Raw genomic sequence first — 16,713 nt, 5'->3', positions numbered from 1 at the left:
ATATATATATATATATATATATATATATATATATATATATATATATATATATATAAGGATCCACCAACAAGGGCAACTTAAGTCGTTATTTATCCAAAATACAAAATTTTAGCCCATTTAGTTGGAAAATTTATCTAAGGACTTTTTGAAAATTAATTCCCATCAAAAATTATTTGCAGAAGAATATATGAAGCAGGACCCTATTCTCTATACATTGTACTTAGATTTCAGCACCGACGATAATAAAATTACATAATCTTAATATTATGGGTAGATAAAAAGTAAAGGATACAGCCGATTGCCAAGAACATTGTTGCTTTTGTATATTGACATTACAACAATTCATACAGCCAAGATACCTTGTAGTCGCATATGAGTATCACTGTCACTTTTGTTAGTTCGAGCCTGTCCATGATTTCATTTCATGCGTTTCGAGACAACGATAATGAGCAGAATGAGCTAATTGACAGAATTTAGCTTGAGCAGAAATAAATAAACAAATGTAAAAAAAAGCAAAAGTGATTTTTGACCAAATATTTTCGACCAATTTACGCAGAACCCTGTATTATTTGGTCGAAAATATTTGTTTTACAGCAAATAACTTTTTTTCGAAACTCTTTCGAATCTCAAATCACCACCTATCTCCTATATTGCACTAACGCCAAATAATTTGTGTTTTGAATGTCCTGGCCGCATTTTCCAATGAAATTGTGCTTTTACTTGGTATATCGGCTTCGTAACTTGTAGATACACAAAGCAGGATATATTGTTTTCGCTTATTCTTCACATTCAATGTATGTGTTCATATATTTCAGCTGCGATTAACTTTATCATTTTTCAAAGAAAATTTTCCAAAATATAACCTAAAATGGCAACTCTGGCACAAAGCTGCCTTCATGGAGGCCGATAAAATCACTTTTGTCTCGGCCACTTGAATTTGCAAAAAATGTTGCAAAAACGAACTCCAGCCGTTTGCCGACGAATGACAACAGTGGGGGTATTGCTTGCCAGTCAATGAGCGAACGCAAACTTCTTTTAGTATTTGTATTAAAATTTAATCACATGCATTTGATACGGCTTTGGTGTGAGCGGCTGGAGTTCTTGTTGTTGTTGTTGTTATGACTAAAATCAAATACAAGTTAAACAGCATTTTCATGAAAATCTCAGAAAATATAATGAGCCAATTTTTTTTTAGTTAAAAACACGTTTTTCTTTTAGACTTCTTGATGGGTAGCTTGAAATGGAAACGTGTTTGGGTTTCTTTATAGATATTTTTTTTGGCCAACATTCTTTTTTGTTCATACCCCGCCAGACATGGATAAAAGTCAAAATCAAATCAATTACAAGAAACCACACGTCTAATGAATGTTGGAAGAAACCGCGACTATCCAAATACTCGGCTGAGGCACTACCAATGTTGACGGATATGGACGATGGCTCGGAACTGAGTTCGAGTCAATTGGTTTGAGGGTGAGGGCAATGGTGGGCAATTGATCTTCTGCACCTTCACCCCCCTCGCCCCCCTGACATGTGCGTTCAGTGATATTCGGTTGGCTGGTTGGTTGAACTTAAACTTCTTGTTTGGGTTTTTCTTTCGTTTCTGGTTGGGTAATGACCAGTTGTGGTTGTTTTTCCATCAATTGGCCAATATCAAGCGATGCCAAACGAATTGAACGGCCAGTCGAAAGAACAACATTTTAAATTTTACTTGTTTTTTGGAATAGATATTACGAAATTTTTTTGGTTTTATACGCTGTTTTAAATTTAGTCGAGAGAAAAACACAGAATTGTGTAAATTGATATTGACTTTATGGCTGTTGATTCGTGTGTGCATTTTTGTGGTAGCTTCTGTGGCAATAACACGAATTTTTTGACGGTATGTGGCAACAATGATTGCAGCAGGAAAACATTAATGCTATAAAGCCTGATAAATGGCATTTATTTATATTCGCTGTTGTTGTGGTTTTGTGGCCAGTTTTTAGAATGGCATGCAGAAGTATTTGAAAAATCTCTAGGAAGTAGAACAATTGATTATTGTTATACCCTACAACACTATGTGTTGGGGGTATTATAAGTTTGATTGGGCCAAAAATTATGTAACACCTCGAAATATTGGTTTCCCACATAGGAAAGTATATATGGATCTTCCTAGCTCGCCGAGCTGAGTCGATCTAGCTATGTATGTCCGTCCGTCCGCCTGTCCGTCTGTCCATGTTAATTTGTAATCACTCTACAGGTCGTAATTATGGCCCGATCTTCACGAAATTTAGAATGTAGGTGGGGCTTGGACCAGAATAGAACCCTATTTCTTTTGGAGATGATCGCCAAATGTTTAGGGGTTGAAATGGACCAAATATTGGAAAAATTTCGGATTTTGCAGTAGCTATACAGGTCGCAATTATAGACCAATCGACGCGAAATTTCCCGTGTAGATAGAGTTTAGGGCGGGGAAGAAGCCTACTAATTTGGGTGGTCATCGGATAATATTTAGCGGGTAAAATGGACCATATCTTTTGTGTTGAAAAAATTCAAAATTGTTCATTAAACCGCGAATATTTTAAATCCCAGCGAAATCACAAAGCCATGACAAGGTTACTCCTGATCTTTACATTGATGTTAAGATCCAACAAAACGGATATATAGCAAATATGTGCGATATTTATGTCTATCAAAGAAGATATGCTTGAAAGATCTCTTATATGTGGAGAACGGCTGAACTGATTTCGACAGTTCTCATTAATTCAGAATGGCAATGGTAATATTTCTACAGGTAACAAAACTAAGTAGTTAGGATATGAGGATATCATATACCGATCTCATTTATTGCCCGATCCTTACGAAATTTTGCATGGGGATAAGATGAGGGTCAGAATAGAAGCCTACTCTTTTTGGAGATGATCGCCATATATTTAGGGGTTGAAATGGACCAAAAAACTGCAAAATTGTCGCCCGATCCTCACGCATATTTAAATGGGGGTTACCGGACATTGCAAAAGCCAAGCAGTTTCGGATGGCCATCCAAAAATATTCAATGTGTTAAATAGTTTGGCAACTTTTGTAGACAAAATACGAAAATGTTCATTCCAGTGACTTTTTGGAGAATTCACAAATACAGGAAAGACGCACTTCTGACTATTTTTTTTTAACGCTGATTTCGTTGAAGAATGTAGTCAAATGTCTGTATCTCATATAGATGCGTTTCAGTCAAAAACCAATAATAAATGTTAATCTTTTGCCACTTCTGAGAGGTTATAGGTCTTTGGGAAATATTGGTTCCAGATCTAGGAAGACCATTGAAGTGCAACATCTACCAATAAATTGGAAATGAGCAAATTAGTTTAAGTTGCTATTATTCGAAAAATAGAGAACGAAACCTAATGGTTTTCTTTTATTATTTGTCACAATATCTTGTGGAATTCTGTCGAGTATTTCGCCTATACAAACTGTATGGTTTATTATAGTGTTGTAGGGTATTCAACGGTCGGCCCCGCTCGACTGTAGCCTTTGCTTACTTATTTTTAATTTATTGTTATTTCGAGTTTTAAGTCGAAGAATAGATAAACAAAGTGAAGATACCCTAAAAACGAGTATCTATAGAATAAAATCAGTTTCAATTGAAAAAGGGGTATGTAGCTCCTATTAAATGCGGGTATTTGGTATTTTTGGTATTTTGACGACTTTAGTCATATTGGCTTAGCTATAGTTTAGTAAAAACTCTTCGATTTTTTCCAGAGATAGGTATTTTTACCCTGATTCTGGGAAACTATTTTTTTCCTGGGGGCTGAACCGTGACCTGAGATTTTTGACCCGAAAGTCTGGGATCAGACCCAGGCTAGACACGAACCCACCTACCCGATATAGCCATTATAGATATTGTTTGACAGCTTATACCTATCCCACAAGTGGTCACATGGCGGGGTTATTTAAATCGGTTTGGAAGTTATATTCAAATTATAAATTTTATGGACCATGATTTTTTATAAAACCCCCAAAAACTCGAAAAGGCACCATTATGGGGGTCAGCAAAATTGATGCAAAATTATAGCTGACACTCTTGCCTTTCCAAAATGCTACAGTTTTCGATTTACCAGAAGTGTTCCAAGTTTAGTTTTTGATGTTCGAAATACATACCATGCACTGCTGCAGTCTACATAGATCCATGTTTTTCCCAGATCATTTGGAAAAAATTGAAGAACTCAGACAGAATTAATAAGGATGAAACGCAAAATTGTGAAGCTTTCCACATTTTTAAAATTTGCTAACCTCTGAGCTGGGCCCCACATAAGGAGGATCCCCGAACGATTCACACAAAATTAAATAGTGAAGCGTTCCACATTTTCCACATAACAAGGACCCACATTAGGCTGGAGTGTTGTGGGACCACACATTAAAGGTTGTAATCAGGGTACTGTATTGTACGCCTCTACACCTCAGGTTCATGTAGTCCTTGCCAAGGTCGACATTAGGCGGGGTCAGTAATCCAAGGCGAGGAATAAGTGAGCAGGTACTTTTGGGTGAACGTCGGATATTGAAAAGTGAGGAAAATCAGGAATTACGATGTTTGTGTTCGGCGTAAACCTGGCGTTCGGGATGATGAGGATTTAGAGGTAACCAGAAACTTGTGAATGGTCGTCAGGTGTTCATTGGTGCGGGAGTCAGGAGGGACATAATCGGGAGAAAATGTTTAAGTCGCCTTATGTTGTTCTGGTGCAGCTTTCAAAATCTTCTCAGATGGATCGGGTTTCGGATTCTTCAACATACTGTAGGTATGTTCGGATGGCGATGTCTGGGCTTTCGCAAATGGATCAGAAATCGTTCGGGTTCGGCAGCTCACCAAAGGTATTTTCGGGAGTACTGTCCAAGCCTTCTCAGATAGATCGGGGTTCGTTCGTTTTAGGCGGCTAAGTGTGGGTATGGTTAAAAGCAGATATTCTCAGGTGGATGGGGATTCGTTCGGGTTCTGCAGCTTACTGAAGGTATGTTTGGCAACTTATGGCTTGGCCTTCTGAGTTAAATGGAATTCGTTCGGTTAAGCAGCTCACTGTGGATATATACGGGAGCAAATGTCTAGGTCTTCTGAAATGGATCGGGTCTCGTTCAGGTTCGGCAACTCAAATGTCAAATTTTTGGGTGCAAATGTCTACGCCTTCTGAAATGGATCAAGACTCATTCGGGTTCGCCAGTTTGCTGTGAATATATTCGGTTTTGGCTCTTTGGAACTACGATTTACGACTAGCTCTATTTAACTACAACTTGTTTGAGCTATTATATTGTACAACGAGCCGAAGCCTCTGTGAACAATGAGATCCAGTTGAAAAACTATTTCCAGTTAACAATTCTGTTGTCGGAGGACAGAAAGTGATTCTGAGAGTCACTAATTACCCTTTGGAAAGCAACCTGCAGTAGCAAGCCTATCTCATTTTAAACCAAACCGAACTCTATGTGTGACCGGCTTTATCAAGTGAATGAGAATTACTTGCCATTAGCGGTAAACGGCATATTGCCGAAATCTGAACGAAATCTGTTGGTCGATGCTGTTCTCATTGTTATCGTCACATGTTCGTGTATTTACAGTTACCGCCATTAGAAAATATATCAATAAAATTTTGCAAAAGAATTTCCAGACTGTATCGGTTTTTATGTACCGAATTTCGTTGTTATAGAGGTTTTGAGGGCCGTCAATATATGTATGTATATGGGAACTTATTTGGTCATTTCTGACTAAATTCTTTCCGTGGGGCGGACAGGCATGAATTGACTCAGAATGTTAATCTATTACAAAAAACGCACAAAACCATCTAACCTGTACCGTCGAGTGTCGTATGGTGTACATTTTTGCTGACTCAAAACACATTTCATCTGTTCGATGGCTAGAGAGATGGAAAATAAAACAATTTAAAATGAATACCGTCCACCAAATTTTCAAAAAAAAAAAAAAAAATATATATATATAGATTCCGTTAAAAATTATGTTAATATCTTCAAAATACCCAATATAGGGAGTTACCTTAATTTTGGGATACGAAGACGTGTACTTGTTTGAGAACTTCAGATACATAATTTAAATTATTTGCGGTGAATAATGTCACTAAAATCATCAAAACGCCGAATTTAGGAAGGTATTGACATATGGGGTATACGAAGACCTGGATGTGCATAGACAATTTTCTGTCAAAGACTGAAGATCCAATTAGGAACTTCAAATACGAAATTTGAAAAAATTCCGGTGAATAATCATCAAAATACCGAGAATATAACAAAACGTGAATATAAATAGCCAATCCTCAATACCAAAAGTTCTGCAGTACAAAAGACACATCTCAGTCAAATTTTATCAACCTAATTCAGTTCGTTCGGAAGCTAGAGTGATTCCAAAGACGTACAGACGGACGGTCATCGTTAAATCGACTTACAAATTTATGCTGATCAAAAATATATAAATATAAAATTAATATTTCAAGGTGGTTCAAACGGGATGACAAACTTAATATACCCTCCATACTATGGAGGAGGGTATAAAAAATACATTTTTCATGTAAAATGCACATAAAATAACCATTTTTGGAGGGGAGTTTCCTTCGGGTGGTATTATATCTGTTCAGTATTATAAAGGCTTGTCTTTCATGTCCTATTGAAAACTTTTCGATCTGTGTTTGTTGTTAAATAGTATCCAATTATCAATAATATCCGATTCCGGGCTTGAATAATATCCAATTCCGACTGTGGTGTCAACTGTGCTTTTCAATGCGTATACATTAAATAAAATGGACCGAATTTCATATTTGGTGTATACGCTATGAAATTGAAATGAAGTTGAAATCCACTGGTTTTATTAAAAGTTAATTACCTCTATTACAAACCTATGATCGTTACGGTCGGTTTTGGTTTTGTTACGGTTGGTTTCTACATTTCAGATGTATATTCGAAAGTCGCATACTTAACAAAAATATAAATATTAGTATTAAATATTTAATTTCAACTTTTCAATTCGCCTCTTTGAAATTCCCCAACCAACATCATTATACAGAATCTAAATTTGACACAGACAATCTCCCAGTGCATCTTTCATCAGGCAACTCGTGCAAAAAAGTTTTCAGCATTTGCCATTAAAATGATGCGGCAGCAAATGGAATGGAAAATGAAAATTACCCCATTCCGAAAGCAGTGCCGTGTTGCACGTGGTCTATGCATTTTTAATTTGCATTGTTCTCCATTGTGCACGTTCTTCTTTTGACTGGCTGTTTGAATGCCTGTCTGTCCGCCCGTCCGTTTGTCACATTTTGAGCAAAACAAAAATAGCAACAACAACAATAATAATATGTTATAACAATTATACCGACCGGCAGTGACACCAAACACAACATCAGCAACGACCGCAACAGAGAGCGTTTAAATGGTCACCACTATTTACAACGACAATTGAACAATTTCAACTCAATGGACTAAATGGCGATTGTTGTTGTTGCTTTGTTTTTGTTTTGTCATCACAACATCAGATACTACCATCAACAACACCACCAACAACATCAACAATGAAAAAGGTGTGAACTGCCAGAAAACTGTCGAAAGGGAACGATCAATTGCAACAGATCTATGAAAATTAACACCGACCGACTGACTCACAACACGTGAGAAATTCAACATTTCATTTTCACGTCTTAATTGAAAATTTACGAGAGTGTGGAGCTGGTGAAGAATTTTAATTTCAAATAAAAACATGTATAAAGAGATACTCTTGTCGAAATTTGTTAATTCTATTTGGAATAGAAATCATGTTTTATTAAAGTTTTTGATATAAATATAGGTATTTATGTACATTTGTAAGTGCATAGTTTTGAAAAGAGAAATATCCTACATTAATAGCTGTTCCGAAATATCTCACAATTGTTAATAACTATTTTTTGCAGATCCATTAGTATATCACTGATTGGAAAAAAACTTAAAAGGAGATCAACATTTGTAGCTTTGGTGCATTAATATATTTTTTTAAATAACCTACGATTATAGCTCAAACAATATTTTAGTATCGATACCGATAATTTTTATAGAAAAATCGCCTTTCTGATATTTAAAAAAAAATATATAAACAAGTAAACAAGTTAATTATAAACAAGTAAAAAAGCTATAAGTTAGGCCGGGCCGATCTTTGAATACCCTCCAACATTTGGAACGGTTTTGGCAATTTTCAAAAAAATAAGCCATTACAATTCCGTGATTAATGTACCTAAAATCATAAAAATTCCGAATATAGGGAGGTACCGTTATATGAGGTATATACGAAGACGTGGAACTGTACAGACAATTTTCTATCTTAGGCTCTAGTATTCATTGCGGACTTCAAATGCCAAATTTGAAACATTTCCGGTGAATAATGTCGCTAAAATCATCAAAATACCGAATATCGGGAGGTACCGTTATATGGCGGTCATACGAAAACGTGGACCTACATGACGCATTTTCAATACCAAAAGTTCTGCAGAAATAATTAAGTAGTTGATAAAATTTTACTCAAATGTATAGTAAAATTTTATCAACTACTTAATTTCGTTCGGAGGCTAGAGTGATTTCCACAGACGGACAGACGGACTATGGTGGAGGGTATAAACATTTATTATATCTGCACTACTTCCTAAACACAAATGTTATACCAAATGTCAAAATTTTAGCTGCATTGAAATGTTTGGTATCCGGAGATTTTTGGTGGCCATTGTGAGCTGGAAATTAAACGAAGAACCTCATTTTGTTAACATTCTTGGGTGGCACGTGCAGAGTGCGATGGTGCTGAGTTCTGTTGGAATGTCCAAGGTCTGCGGCCAAAATGTTTGAGTGCCCAAGGCTTTAATACACCCTCTAGAACATTTTCGCGATAATATTCGGCATTTATTCTTTAGAGCGACCATCAGCTGTTATGGCGGCCACCACCATCACCATGGCCGGCGCTTGAGTTCTGGTGGCCAACCGACAGTGCACATTTTCAGCAAACCTCTTTGGCAAGTAAACACAAACCTTTTTTTGTTTACAAACTGCTGGACAACGGAGAAAACCAAATTCGGCAGTTCACAACTTTCGGCCAAGCGAAGCAACTCTTTGGCTCTTTTCAGTCTATTTTTTCTTTCTGTTGCGGTGTAAGTTCTTGCACTTTTTGGAATGTCAATGGCTTTAACCCGAGTTCATTTTTCAATATTTGCCGAATGGAATATTGCGATATGTTTAGCTCATGAGCCATTTTTAGGTCACTGCGACGCAAGTTTCGATCAAATCGATTCTTTACTTTTCGAACCATTTCTGCTGATGTTGCTGCTTTCTTCCGTCCACTTCCTTGACGTCGGGCTACGCTGCCAGTACCAGCATCACGGTAACGAGCAATGGTACGAGACACAAAAGATTTATTCACTTTTAAATACTGGAGTGCTCTAACGATAGCCACTTGTGGTTTTCCAACCAAATATAAAGAAATCACGCTTGAATTCCATCACGAATAACTTTTTTTCTGGAAAATTCTCACCAAAATGCTTTGGTACGCTTGTAAACAATATAATGAGCTGTCACTGGAATAATTTTAACAGCTGTCGGACGAGTGGCTTAGAAATGACAGCAGTCTGAAGTTGGTAGCATTTTTTTCATCTCACCTTGTATATATAGCTATTTTCTGCGAAAGGGATTAGTCTTCTTTACGACCTTTCATATGGAAATGTTTTTCATTACGAACTTCAAGTACAAAAATTTTACACAATTTCGTTTGAAAATATGGCACAAATATACCGGATATTTGGGGTTACACCCTCCATCGTATGTTGAAAAGTATCTTCTTTTAAAATAATACTACAAAATCTTATTCCTATAATGCGCGATGGCAGTTACAGTTCTAATATTTTTTTAAATGTTCTGGAAAAAATCTAGATTATTTCTTTAAAATATATTCTTCTAATAATCCTCGATAATATTGCAATAAAAACTTTAATAGTTCTTTAAGTACTTGTTTTTCATTGTCTAAAAAGTCACCCATGTCACCCATTCGCTACAACAACATTCTCTTTCCTACACTGAAACATCCAGAAAATTCTTATTTATTGTCAACCAGTAATTTATTGATTTGCGAAATAAAGCGATTACCATTAACATATGCCCATACAAATTTTCCCATGTTTTTGGGAATAATATAAATTGTCTGAACTTGTTCTTGTCTCTTAAATCAATACGACAACCACAGAAGATCACAATGACCTTAAGGAATTTCCCCAAAATCAAGTCCTATTGATTAATAATTTACTTAACATTTTCGGAATGTCAAAAAAAAACAAGAATCTGAACAATGAGTTCACAAAAAAAATCATCCTCATTAGGTAAAATACGTCAATAATGCGACTCCAATTTACAGGTATTTTCATGCTAAATATCGAAACTGTGAAAAAGTGAAAGGCTCTGCTGGCATGACCACAAAGTGACCTGATATGACTGCTGCCTTGTCTTGTTCTCTTTGTTTTGCGAATGATTTTTGGTAAATTCTACAGATCCTGTTTAAAATTTTCCACCACACAATAAGACGCTGAATAACAGAATAATATGGATTATTTTCAATTTATTACATGCTAATATGTCAAGACACACATATGTAATGCATACATGCATATTAGCCAGTAATTAATTGAAAATAATCCATGTTATTCTGTTATTGAGCTTCTTATTGTTGGATGGAAAATTTTAAACAGGATCTATAGATTTTACCAATAATCATTCGCAAAGGCAATATGAGAGCAAGACACTCGTTTTTATAGACATATTTAATTATGTAATTAAAGGCAAGGAGCGGCGTGTTGTAGAATATCGAATTTAGCCGAAACAACAGCACCAGCAGTGCAATTCTCTATCTCATTTTTTAAGTTACCGACAAAAATCTGTAATTTTTAAACCCAAAGTTTTGATATACAATATATGTTAAGGTTGGCAACATTGGTATCTATCGGTAGGTTTTAGCGACTACTTTAATTTCGTCGCTAACTTACCGACAAATTTCGGTAATCATCGAAATTATAAGTATTTTAATTTTACCAACATTTGTCGGTAACTCAAAAAATAAGTTAGAGAATCCCACTACAGGATATGGCAATACCAAGAGGGTTCTCCGTTTCTCTAGCGTCAACGTCGCCGCAGTTTTCTGAACGACAATTGCAACCAACATAACTTGCCAAATTTTTATGTGTAGCTAATGTAAAGAGATATACCGGACCAAGTTTTGGTATAGTCCCCATATAACGGTACTTCCCGATATTCGGTATTTTGATGATTTTTAGCACATTTTTTACGGATTTGTCTAAAAATTGGTATTTGTTGGTCATAATGGATTCTAACGTTTCTTTTACTCCAAGGTGGAGGGTATTAAAACTTCGGACCAGCCGAACTTAATGTTTTTTTACTTGTTATTACTCAAAATGCCAAACTATTTCAACATCTCCATATGTAAACCCTAGACACCAACAGTGACTTCAATATCAAATTTCAGAATTGTAGCTCTGTACCTTCACCCAATACCAAATGTAGTAGCATTTTGTACACATAACCAAAACAATCTACATCTCTCTAACAAAGACATATACTGTGGTCCACCACAAGATCTCAACACCAGACAGCAACAGAGACCTTAATATCGAGATTCCGGCTCAAATTTAGTAACATTAAGTTCATTTCGTATTCGCAATCTACAATTTCACCATATCAGTCACTTCACCCATTACAAAATTTAATTCAATTTAGTACTTTTCGAACAACTGTGGTACACATTTCCAAAACTACCTCCATATCTCAGTTTCCGGTAACAACAGAATTTCGTGATTCTCACTCTGTAGGTTCACACAAAACAAAATTGTACCAAATTTAGTACACATAAGTACGAATTTCCAAAACCTCCTGCATATCCCAACAACACTCTCATATTATTATAAATTCCAAATTTCAGAATTCCAGCTATATTGGTTTACCACAATTTCCATTTGTACCAAATTTAGTACCATTTAGTAAACATAAATACAAATTTCCACTACAACCTGCATCATACAATCCAATGGACATCTTATTTCTTAATTGCAAGATTCCAGACCTATTGGTTCACCCAAATCTAAATTGTACCAAATTTAGTACCACTTATTACACATAAGTACGAACTTCCAAAGCTTCCTACAAACCCTAATCCAACACTCCCACATAAACCCCATTTTAAATTTCAGGATTCCAGCTCAATCGGTTCCCCCATATCCAAATTGTACCAATGTACTTCTCTTGCTCATAAGTACAGATCTAGAAAACTCCCTCCATATGCCAATCAAATACTCCGCCAGTAATCGTATTTGAAAATTTCAGGACACCAGCTCTATTGGTTCGCCCAAATTCAAATTGTTCCAAGACAACCAACATATTTTCTCGATTCAACTGTACCGGTTCTCCCAAATTTGAAATTGTACCAAATATGGTACCATATAGAACGCATTTCCAAAATTACCTACATATCTCAATCCTGCAATGTAATAGTAATCTTATTTCTAAATTTCAGAATTCCAGCTCTATCGGTTCACCAAAATCGAAATTGTATAAATATTAGTACCATTTAGTACTTTAAGTTTTAAGAAATTAGCGACCCTCGTTCCAAATTTAGGAGTTCCAACTCTACTGGTCAAATGAAAAGGGCATCATATTAAGCAACTTTTAGTACTTTTCGTACCGTTCTAGTACGAATTTCCAAAAATATAGCCTTATCTAATACTTTTGGACCAAGTGTGACCCTCACCCAAAGTTTCAAGATTCTAGCTTCATCCATTTCGTTTGGGCGTTGATGAATCATTAAGTCGGCCAGTCAGTCAACTACTTTACTCTTTTATCAAAATATAGATAATGATATAATTTTATTTTATTTATTTATATATTTTTTTTTTTTTTTTTTGTACTGAACACTATTAAACAAAAATACCAAAATATCCAATTATACCTTTAAAAGGTTTACGGGTACAGTAACAACTTCATTACCTGTTACCAACCAACCAAAAAAAAAATAATAATAATAATAAAAACATTCCAAAAATTTTGTACAGTTCTGGAAAAAATATAAAAATATATATAAATAAAAATACGCACAAAGCGGTAGACTTAAAATACAACGTGCAAAATTTTGCTGACCTTGACTTTATGTGCTACCATTAATTCAGTATTAATTTCAAGTTCCACAAACAAGTACCAACAATTGAGGTGATTGTTTTGGACTGCCGCCTTTCGGTGCATATTTTTCTTCGGAGAAAGTTGTTTTCATGAGTAAAATAAAAAAAAAACACACACACATACAAAAGCTAAAACCGAAACCAACAATACCATTGAGGCCAACACAACAAACATGCCCCACTAACCAAGGTCAAGGGAATTCGAATTCATAAAAAAAAACCAACATAAGATATCTTAACACTTTTGAGTCACGCCACAACTAGGGCAACATACTGTTTTTAATTTTTCAAAATCAAAATAAAATATGTTGCCACAATGCTTCTTCTTCTTCTTTTTTTATCGTCAGCAGCATAGATAACAAAGAGCTGCACTGTCTTTAGTCAATCGCTTCGATGACGTTTCGCGACGTTAACGTCATGAAGTAAATGACAATTAATGCGATAGTGACTGCGCTGCCTATGTAATGCTCGTAAGGCAGACAGCTCAATTGCATTGCAACAAAAAGTTTGCTGTGGAAAGTCAGTCAGTCGCATACACGCATGCCCATGTTGGTTGGAGTTTAATTTTTGGATTTATTAATTGCCGCTGTTGCAACTGACTTACTAACCATTTTGCAATATGTTGTACATACCAATATCACACAAACAAACACATGTAATGTAATTGACGGCAGTGCCACTAATTATATGGGGTATTCCAACATCAGGGGTATTTTTGCGAATTTATAGCTTCTTTATGTTTGCTTGTTTTTTTTTTATTTTTTTTATTTTGCGTTGTTCTATTTTCCACACTTTATAACGCTTTTTGTAATGAATTTGGTTTAAAAATCCCAAACTATAGCTGATTTGATAAACACTGATAGAGGTTGTCACGATTAGATACATAATAGGTAAATACCCGGTAAATTGGGAAAATCGGGTAAATACAAAAATAATTACTCAAATGGTGGGTACAAGTCCTATTTAATATGGTCGTCTCTTGTTGTCAAAAGTTTCTTTGCGAAACCTTATCAATAAAGAAAAAAGATCTAACAAGTGAAAAAACATTAAGTTCGGCCGAGCCAAACTTTTAATACCCTCCACCTTATGGTAAAGGAAACTTTGGAAGAAATGTGTCAAAAAACCATTAAAATGCCGAATGTCGGGATGTACCGTTCTATGGGGGCTATACCAAATCGTGGACCTACACATGCATTATTTCGCCAAAGGAGCTAGAACCCATTATGACCTACAAATACCAATTTTTAGACAAATCCGTGAAAAAAATGTGGCAAAAATCATCAAATTACCGAATATTGGGAGGTACCGTTATATGGGGACTATACCAAAACGTGGACCTATAAATACAATGATTCGCCATACAAACTGAGACCCATTATGACCTACAACTACCAATTTTCAGAGAAATTCGTGAAAAAGTGCGTCAAAAATCATCAAAATACCGAATAATGGGAGGTACCGTTATATGGGGACTATATGAAAACGTGTGCCTATACATACAATGTTTCGCCACACGAACTAGGACCCATTATGACCCACAAATACCAATTTTTAGACAAATCAGTGAAAAAATGTGGCAAAAACCGTCAAAATACCGAATATCGGGAGGTACCGTTATATGGGGGCTATACCAAATCATGGACCCATACATTCAATATATCGCCACCGGAGCTGGAACCCATTATGACCAACAAATACCAATTTTTGGACAAATCCGTGCAAAAAATGTGGCAAAAAATTAAGGAATGACAAAGTTAATATACCCTCCTTTCAAATGCGGTGGGTATAAAAATATTTTAGACCAAATGTACATTTCAACATTAGAAAGTTAGCCTTGAGTTATGATTATTCAAACTTTTGACCCCTTGTGGGGTAGGTTCCAAATAATTGGCTAATATTGACCAATTCATATCTGACTTAAGACTGATATAAATCCTACAACGTGTCAGATTTAGAAATTTAATGCGAAATCATAAATTTCGATAACATAATCGATACGTATTCATATCAGATATCTGGTAAAGAAAAATATTTAGTTATATTAAGTTGTGAAGAATTGACGACTTGTTTCGCAAGTTATGACAGATATAAGTATTGAAAATTGTGACCCTTGGTGGGCGGGATACCAGAAGGGGTTCGCAGAAATGTTTGTATGTGTGAAATTGGAAAGGGATTTGGATGCTTACTTCGCCTTCTTTGAACGTTTTGTTTTTCAAAATCTTGAACCCTATGTGGGGGAGGTACCAGAGAGAACGTTCCGTTTTTTACCATCTTTACAACAGATCTTGTGTTGATGGAAAAAATTCAGATGTACAAAGTCTGAATGAAATCGGATGTTAGTGTCGCGTTTTTTGAGCTTTATGGATATTCAAAATTTTGACCCTTTTTGGGGGGAGATACCAGAAAGAGTGGACCGATATATCCCAAATTCACAGCAGATCTTGTGTTAGAAAAAATAATGGGATATATGAAATATGAAGAGAACTGGATGGTAATTTCGGATTTTATAATTGTTTTAGTTATACAAAACATTGACCCTCTGTGGGGGAGGTACCAGAATGAATAATCTGATCGTAACCATCATCTAACAGATCTATGTTGAAAGAAATATTGAGGTGTACCAAGTCTAAGTGGAATCGGATGTTAAGTTCGCGTTTTATGAGCTTCATGGTTTCTCAAAATGTCGACCCTTTGTGGGGGAGGCACCAAAAGAAATAGACCGATATATTCCATCTTCACACCAGTCCTCTGCTTAATAGAAATATTGCGATATGTGTAATTTGAAGACAATCGGACTCTTACACAACAGTTTTTGTAGGGGTTATAATCATACAAAATTGTTGATCTTTTGTGGTGGAGGTACTTGAGGGAATGGACCGATATTGTCCATTTTCACACCTCTCCTAGCACTGACACAAATGTTAGCATTTGCAAAGTTGGAGCAAAATCAGTTTATCCTTTCTCATTCTCATTCTCGTTTCTTTTTTTTTTTTTATTTCGACATTTTTGGATATTTCCCATCTCTAAACCCTATTAAAGTTTGATAATAATATTACGATGTACCAAGTTTGAACCAAATCGGATACTCTCTTCGAAAGTTTGGTATGCACCAGCCAGACAGAGGCACGGACACCCTTATATTGACTCCAATGTCCTGAAACGGATTTGGTTCAAAGATACAGAGGCTTTAAAATCGTTATTTCGATGAGAAACGTTTTGCGCGTATAAAATGACACATACCCTCTCTAGCCATATGGCTGAGGGTATAAAAACCACAAACTATAGCTCTATTGGATATACACTGATAGCTCTATGCCTGGTTATGCAGGCCCACTTTTTCGTATAGCCCTCATATAACGGTACTTCCCTATATTCGGTATTTCGATGATTTTAGCTGCATTTTTCACCGGAATTGTTTCAAGTTTCATATTTCTGGTTTGTAACGGGTACTACAACCATTGACAATAAATTTCATATGCAGGTCCAGGTCTTCGTATAGCACCCATATATC

At 35.8% G+C, this 16,713-nt stretch overlaps 1 protein-coding gene across 1 annotated transcript in view; it reads left to right on the top strand.

Annotated features, from left to right (window-relative positions):
• The window catches only part of LOC101897522 (scavenger receptor class B member 1), a 130,500-nt gene that overhangs the window by 77,281 nt on the left and 36,506 nt on the right, over positions 1-16,713 (top strand). The gene's annotated exons all lie outside the window — the stretch shown is intronic.

Source organism: Musca domestica, unplaced genomic scaffold (genome assembly GCF_030504385.1).
Source record: "Musca domestica strain aabys unplaced genomic scaffold, Musca_domestica.polishedcontigs.V.1.1 29, whole genome shotgun sequence".
In the NCBI taxonomy this organism is placed as follows: domain Eukaryota; kingdom Metazoa; phylum Arthropoda; class Insecta; order Diptera; family Muscidae; genus Musca; species Musca domestica.
The sequence above is the reverse complement of the archived record's forward strand: the minus strand, read 5'-3'. Positions and strand labels throughout refer to the sequence as shown.